The sequence below is a fragment of the Bombina bombina genome, unplaced genomic scaffold (assembly GCF_027579735.1).
Source record: "Bombina bombina isolate aBomBom1 unplaced genomic scaffold, aBomBom1.pri scaffold_1682, whole genome shotgun sequence".
NCBI lineage: Eukaryota > Metazoa > Chordata > Amphibia > Anura > Bombinatoridae > Bombina > Bombina bombina.
The window spans coordinates 43,962-52,567 of record NW_026512960.1 but is presented as its reverse complement, the minus strand read 5'-3'; positions in this window follow the sequence as shown (position 1 = coordinate 52,567).

Sequence of the window (8,606 nt, the reverse complement as noted above, 5' to 3'; positions counted from 1 at the left end):
AACGATCGGCACAATTTTATCTTAATCAAACCGGGTGAATTAATGTCTACTATAGACCTAAAGGATGCATACCTACACATCCCTATCCTCAATGATCACCATTAATAGTTTTCCTTTAATGTGTTTACATTTGCTTTTTTTACCAACTGCAGAGTAAAAAAATGTATGAAGATTAGCTTTTTAAGGTTTATTTGTGTATATTAAAGCTCTGATTTTGTGTTTTGAAGCCACAACCTATTAAATAGGTTGAGCTTGTAGGAATAATCACATCTCATTACTGTATCACATTGTGTACATATACATGTTTGTTTATCTTATATCTGTCCATAAATAATCACCAGTACTTGGAGAGAACAATGGAAAATCAACATTTTATTACCTTATCTCTGCTATATCCCACTGGGAGTGTAATTTCTTCTGCTGGCTGTGTTTACAAAGCTTATCTATAGCTTGGACCTGCGGCCACAAACTTTCAGAATAGGTGGGGATACCACAGGCTAAATCAACTATTTCAAATCCCAATATGAGGGTAAAGGAGCTACTTGTAAACGATTTAATACACTCCAGCAGGTAAAGTGGATAATTGGAAACAAATTAAAGGGGAGAAAAATTGAGTAAACTGTCCCTTTAATGCATTCCTATCAGACTAATGTTTTAGCTTCTAAAGGTATCTGTCCTCCCTCTGTTCTATGCAGGAGAGTTCTTAAGTTTTTTGCTCTAGGATTTTATAGATTTTGTACACTCTACTGTGTCTGAAATGTTGGCGGCTAAGCCTCCTTCAAGTAAGGTCCGTTTCTGATAATCCCTAATTTATCTGATTAAAGGGGAAATTATACACCAAAATGAATATAGGCTATTTAAATAAAGCATTGATTATAGATAAAATTTGCATTTGACATGCATTACCTATTTTGCAGCTAACTCTCCTAAAATGGAAAAAATATGCAGGGTGTTTCACTGAATATGTATACTATGTGCGTGCTATACTCTAATCACTGAGCTATTGTTTTTTTCCCCCCTGTCTACAGCCACAAAGTTACGAACTGACATGCCTTGCTCACTGAAGTTATATTAGGTCTGCTGAGAAACTGTTTTATTTGTAAAATAAGAACAGTAAAGGAGATACACATAACTGCCTAAAACTATCCAGCTTTCTCTGTCTCCTTGTAGCACTGTGCAGCTCCTCACTCCCTCTCTCCCTCGCCTTATCGCACTAAACTTCTCACAGACACGTCTCTAAGAAACTATCTCCTTCTAGCCAGGATCATATTTCACTGAGAAGGGAGTGTAGCTCCCTGTAAGCTAATTTGTTACCTTGTAACCAACCGGTGCAGCAGAGGAGGCATAGCTGTCTGATTTTAGGCAAATTAGCTTCTACACAGAGGGAGCTAAACTTCTAACACACTTCTCAGTGAAATATGATCCTGACTAGAAGTAGATTGTTTTTCAGAGAAGTGTCTGTGCGAAGTTTAGTCTGGTGAGAGTGAGTAAGGAGCTGCACGGTGAGGAAATGGGAGACAGACAAAGCTGGAGAGTTTTAGGCAGTTCTGTGTATCTCTTACTGTTTTTATTTTACAAATAAAACATTTTCTCAACAGACCTTATAAAACTTGTTCAGTTAGTGACTTATTGGATGTAAGGGAGTTGGTTAGGGAGTGAGGGAAAAACAATAGCTCAGTGATTATAGTACGCAAGTATACATCTTCGATGAAAAACCCTGCATGGTTTTTCCCATTTTTAGGAGTTAGCTGCAAAATAGTTAATGAATGTCAATTGCAAATTTTATCTACACTTAATGTTTTTTTAAATAGCTTATATTAATTTTGGTGTTTAAATAGATCTGTTTGTTAAGCTGCATGTTTCAGACCCTTTTTTGTATGATTTCATATGAAAGCTTTTCAGCAAACGGTTTCCTTTTTTAGGCCAGCTATTAGTATTGCTTGTGTTGCTGCAACCTGTACTCTTTGTTGAAGTGATGCACCGAAATGGAAATTCTGGAACAAAACCGAACGCAGAAAATCCAGGATGCACAAAATTGAAAGTGATGATTTTACCAATGATTTACCAAAAATAACAGGCAAAAAAAAATAGCCAAAAATAGCCAGAAATGGAAAACGTTTCTGTGGCCGACATTTCGGTGCATCCCTACTTTGGTGTTATATCTTATCTGAGTAGTTTTCTGATGGATCTGCGGGTATAGAGCTTTGGAATCAGTTAAGACTTTGAAGGTCAACTAATGCTTTCATTTATGAGGCAGCTGTTGACATTATTAAGATTGTCAAAATTATGGCATCGGCAGTCCATTGTGGTTCAGTGGTCAACAGCCTAATAAGACATGGTTTCTCAGTCCTGTTTTTGTCCCTTCTTTTTAATTGAATAGTTTTGTTTGAGCCTGGATTAGATGCTATTTTTTCTACTGTTACTGGACCCTTTCTATCTCAGGACAAAAAGTCTAACAGTGAGATTAGGACTTCTAATCATTTTTATTCCTTTTGTCAATTTTAGAACCTAAAGTCCTCTTTCATTTAGAAACAGGGCTTCCTGACAGCCATATTCAAATTGGATCACGTCTAAGAAACCTGCCTTCGCTATTAAGTCAGCATGAAGGTATGACCTCCAGAATTTCTGTTGGGAGGTAGTTTACGCCTTTTTCAGGGAGTTTAGTTTCAACTGTTAAGATCCATGGGTTTTAAATTTAGTTTCCATCGTGATTTCATTATTCAGATAGAGCATACAATTTTTAAAAACTTTTCAATTTACAAGTACTGGAGCATTTGCCACTTGTTGGCTCTTTTGTAAAGAGGCTTCTATTGTTCAAATTTGTAGACTTTTGCTTGTTTTTTTTTTTTTTTTTTGAAGTTTTATCACTTTTGATCTGGGTGCCTTTTCTGAAGCTGCTGTTAGGAAAGTTCTGCAGTGCTTAGTGCCTTAGTAGAAACGTCCTGCTTCAGGTGTATGTCCCTCTCTATTTTATAGTGATCTTGTGGACTTTACTTCTTGGGTATATATTCCACACATGACTCAAATCCAATAAAGAAAATTATGGTTACCTGATAAATTAATTTCTTTCATGATGGTAAGAGTCTGCAAGCTCCACCCTTCTTTTTTCAGGCAGCAGTACTTGTTTTGCACTTCTTTGCCCCGCTTTATTTTTCCTGCTTTTCTGTTTTCTTCTTAAACAGGAAGAGTCCACAGCTGCATTCATTACTTTTGGTAGTTCAGAACCTGGCCACCAGGAGCAGGCAAAGGCTTAAATACCTCCCCCACTTCCCTCATTCCCCGTCATTCTTTGCCTTTCATCACATGAGGTTGGCAAAGAAGTGTCAGAAGTTTAAATGGAGGGTAATACTCTTCGAAATGGGACTGGAGTTTTAAGTAATCCTGTCAGCGTCTCAGTGAGAGCATGGATGAAAGAGTCCGCAATCAGCGTTGACGAGTTTTGCTGCCTGCCTTTATTCACTCAAGTCCATGTCAGAAGCAAAGCTACTATCTGTCACACTTGAAGGACCGTGTCCTTGTTCCACGGTGTAGATTCTTGTAAGATGGTTTAATTTATTTCAATATGGGAATGTAATGTTAAAGAAAGAAGTTAGGGTCCCAGTGGGACTCCTTTTATCTTATGGAATCAAGGGTTAATATCTCGGTGGGGGGTTATTGAACAGGGGGGACTCTAATCATGTTTGCTATGTGGTTTTGTCTGCTATTGTGTAGTGATACTTGCGCCCATGGCTATTCATACATAACGGCTTTATTTCATCAGTTTGCGTGGTCCGAGGGACTGGTGCGCTTTTTTTGGCTTACACGTTGCACCTCGTGACCGGGTGTGGTCACGTTGTCTTCCATTTCCGCACCTTGACCAAGTGGCGACGGAGAGAGTCTGTTTGTTAGTTGTCTGGTTCACAGGAGGTGGTGAGTGCCCCAGCCATTGGAGGTGTAAGGTGCCGTTGGTGTTTGTCCATAATTGACAATCTCCAAGTTATGGAGGATTCAGATTTTTTGGAGACAGATATCTCAGATTCGGAGTATATGTCTTGGGAAGAGTATGAAATGGCCAGGGTTATCCATGCCCATCAGTTATGTTCCGATTGCCAGTACTCTCTTCCCCCGAGTCAGGGAATTTAGAGTGTGTGGAGCCATCCGCCCTGAGGATTCTATGTCCCAAGAGGCGCGTGTCCCAGAGCCTTTCTTTGTTAAGCAGCAGGTGTCCCTAGGGCCATTACTCCTTCTCCAGAAGGCGACTTGTTTCCTCCAGAGGTTTTCTTATATGGACAACTGTAAAAAACAGAAACAGAGGCGCCACATGTGTAGATCAATAGATACCAAGACGTGAATCTGGACAAGACACAGGATACTCACAAACATGAAGGCACTCTCTTGTGCCTGTTAGAGGCAGGCTGGTAGTATCGTTTGTGAGTATCCTGTGTCTTGTCCAGATTCACGTCTTGGTATCTATTGATCTACACATGTGGCGCCTCTGTTTCTGTTTTTTACAGTTGTCCATATAAGAAAATTACATCACTTGTGAAGTGAAGACCGAGAGCTGCCTTTTCCACTTTCCCTTTCTCAGACGGACTTATTTTGGGACTTTTTATTTGCACCGTTTATATTAGACACCTTCCAGTGTAACGTGTGTATTTTTACACATATACTTTTGTATTTTCATTTTTGTATTTACATATCATAATAAATAAGTTCATATTTGATTTCAACAATTTATGTATTAATTCTATAGTAATTTTTTATTTTAGTTTTGCTTTTATTAATTTTATATGGGTTTATTATTACATATTTACACTAGGGTCACCCACACCACCTGTTAAGTAAGCGCCTCCTATAGGTTATCTGTGACATACAGTCACAGAGTTTCCAGTTCGTAGTATTTATATTCCTCCAGAGGTTACAGCATGGTCCCGTATGGCCATATCTATGGCGCTGGCGCATTTTATATCTTAGTGAAGTGTTTTTAAGATACTCTCCGTGTTCTGTTAACCAGGGTTCGTCGGGCGCGGGATCACCTGAGTCAGTTAGACCTTCTGGGAAAGCTATGGCCTCTGATGCTTCAGGGGCTCCACCCTCTGGGCCGGAGTCGTCCATTGATCCGGAGGTGGAACATTTTGCCTTCCGTTATAGACTGGCGCATGTTCGTGTCCTACTAAGACATGTTTTGGTGGTGCTGGAGGATTCCAGTCCTACTGGGCCAAGGGATCTGCGGTGCTGGACGGCAGGCTGGGTTAGACGTGTAGGGATGAAGACAATCTAACGTATCCGTTTTTTCTTTTCTTTAAGTATCTGTTCCAGTTCTGAGCTTGGGAGGATGGGGCTTCTAATCGGCTGGTCTGGTTGGCGTTCCGTTTTTCTTGGGCGTTCACCTTCGGGTGCTGCCTTCATTTTATTTAAATCCGGATAGGATATATTTGATTTGTTTTAGGAAGCTCATGTCTACTATAATTTTCCATTTGGGAACTTATATTTTAACTTATACTTCTTTTGAAGCTGCGTGTTTTATATATCTGACTAAGTTATGATTATAGTTTGTTTTCAATGTTTGTTTTTTTGGGGCTTTGATTTTTCTTGGACAGTTCAGGTGTTCCTTGTACCAGGCAGGTACTGGTCGGACGCTAGCTGCTGTTAGGGAACATGTCACCCACGTGGTGCCGGTTATCCTGTCATGTGTTGAATCGTTCACTTGTTGGAGTATTCGTTTGTTGTTTACTTTTCCATTAATTGAGGAGGTGTTTCATTTTCTTATATGTCAACTTGCTCCTCGTCCTCGATGTATAGAGTGTCGGAGGGATTGTATAGGTCCTCTGCCGTCCCTTATGTGGGGATCCGTCTATGACTCCTCGTGGGTCCTGGAAGTTTCTTTGGCCTCGGTTCTCCATTCCCAAGGGGTTTTGAAAGGTCGGGATGACCGTGGGACAGCTGGGGTACCAGTGTGGATAATGATTTTCGTTTCAATCTTGGTATTTTCCGGGTGTCTGTTTTTCTTGTTACCTAGTCGCAGGAACTCCTTGAGGTTGCGGGGATTGGTTCTCCCTTCTCGAGTAGTCTGGTCATCTGGATACAGGAGTTTGGGTATGTCTGTCTCCCCCCTTTTTTCAGTTTCTCGCCCGCTTCATAAGTTGGAGTGCAGGGGTTGGTTTTCTTCCCTTTTTTTCCTTGGCAACCGCCTCTGCTCCACTTCTCAGAGGGATTTCTGGGGTTGTCTGTTATTTCTGGTACAGGTTTTTCTGGGAGGCTGATCCTTTGAGGATCTGTGACTTCCATCTAGGGGGCGTATTTCGCTCGCCGGTGTAGCCTAGTGGGTCGCCTAGTTGCCACATGGTTAATCCCGCTAATGTGGTATGTCTCCATTTTATGAAGACCTGTCTGGTAAACCCCAGGGTCCTTGGACTTGGAGTTGCCCTAGAACATCTAGGAGCTCTTGGTTTTTGGGGTTGCAAGGGGAGGATCCAGGGTTCTGCTCCACCTACGGGTGCGAATTGCCATCTCTGGGGCCTGTCTAGATGTCTTCTATGATATTGGTCTGAGTCTCTTGCGAGCATCCAATGTTCAAGGCCACGGGGGTGTGGAATGCTCTACCTAGAATGCCCTTCTCTGTATGAGGCAACTGAGTGGTTTCTCAGGACATACGGGCTGTCCCGGGTTTCGGGGGGTCTGGCCTAGAGCCATGTCTCTTGTCTGAGTTTTTAGGCTCCGGGTCGCTGCACTCGGTCCTGGGCGATTCCGTTTCAAGCTTTAGGGTTTAAAACGTGCGCTTTTCCCTTGGGAGGGTTGGTTTTATATCTCATGGGAGATTTGGTATCAGCCTGAAAGATTGCTACCTTCAGGTGGATCTGCGGGTGTCGCCAGGCATTAAGATGGACTCGAGGTTGTTTGTCCCATCTGAGCTGGTAGTACTGACCGTTGGGTTATTACTCAATGGTAGTGTTTTACCATTCCCTTTGGTCTCTTTGCCTTGCCTACGGCTGGGGAAGTGGTCCCCTTGGCTCTTGTCCTTTTGGGGAGGATTTGGAAGTATACAGTTTCAAAAGAAATAAGAAAATTAGGAGCGCTACAGCTGAAGGTGGGTGTGTCAGCAGGGAAAATATTATGTCAAATCCCAATAATAGGAAACAATATAAAACCAAAGTAAGATAAATGGCTAAGCCAAATTTATTTAAACATACAAAAATATGCACATAAAATAAAACCAGAGCAATAAATCAATTAAAAACGGACGTCTCCGTTATAAAAGTTGCCACCACATACAAAATATATTGACATAATATTTTCCCTGCTGACACACCCACCTTCAGCTGTAGCGCTCCTAATTTTCTTATTTCTTTTGAAACTGTATACTTCCAAATCCTCCCCAAAAGGACAAGAGCCAAGGGGACCACTTCCCCAGCCGTAGGCAAGGCAAAGAGACCAAAGGGAATGGTAAAACACTACCATTGAGTAATAACCCAATCGTCAGTACTACCAGCTCAGATGGGACAAACAACCTCGAGTCCATCTTAATGCCTGGCGACACCCGCAGATCCACCTGAAGGTAGCAATCTTTCAGGCTGATACCAAATCTCCCATGAGATATAAAACCAATCCTCCCAAGGGAAAAGCTTTTTAAATTTGGTTTTATATTGTTTCCTATTATTGGGATTTGGCATAATATTTTCCCTGCTGACACACCCACCTTCAGCTGTAGCGCTCCTAATTTTCTTATTTCTTTTGGTCTAATGTTTAACCTATTGTGAGGGACACTTAGGTTTTTTAGGAGTCTGGTGGCACACTCAGCGCACACTAATATTTGCTCTTTATCAAGTATACAGTTTCCATGGAGACCCTGTGGGTCCTTATTGTCTCGTTTGAGGATTCTTTTCTTCCCTCCTTGCGTGTGGGATGTCAGGGGGCTAACTCTGGTACTAGTCTGTGCCCTATCTCCCTTTTTGTGAGTGTTCCTTCTTAGAGGAATTTGAACACGTAGAGCCAGTTGTAGTAGCTTTTTCTGTCTAGCAAGCGGAAGGTTTGCAGTTTGAAACTAGCGGTATCTACTTGCACCTGGTATATGCGATCGCAAACCTTATATCGTGGCAGTTGCTAGTAATTGGTCTGAGTGGTTCTCCAATGGGTTGGGGGGGTTCTCGGGTGTTCCTTTCTCAACTGGTTGCATTGCTGCTGGTGTTGGATATCACTAAGGGCTAGATTCCTGGCGGGAGTTTCAGTCGATAATTCGGCACTCTCTGCAGGATGGAGTATCTTGAAGATTTAGGGTCAGCTTGCTGCCCTGGATCTGGAACTCGCGAGTTCTGTCAGTTGTGTTCTGTGTTCACAGTGAGCTCTTTTCTTTGGGACAGTTAGTTTTTCATCCTGTCGGTGGGCCCCGGGGTTTCCTTCGTTCTTGATATGGTTTTCTTACCTATATATGGCTAGTTTTAGCGGTTGTCTGCTAGAGTAGGGTTCAGTGGGGAGTTTGACTTCCTTGGAGCACCATTAGTTATATGGTGCTGTGTCAGAGGATCTGAGTTTGGATTTTGTTCTTCCTCTCGAGCGCTTTCTCATAGGTTGGGAGTGTCTCTTGGGAGAGGGACTTCTTAGAGAGTGTTTTCCTTGGCTGGTTGTCCTGT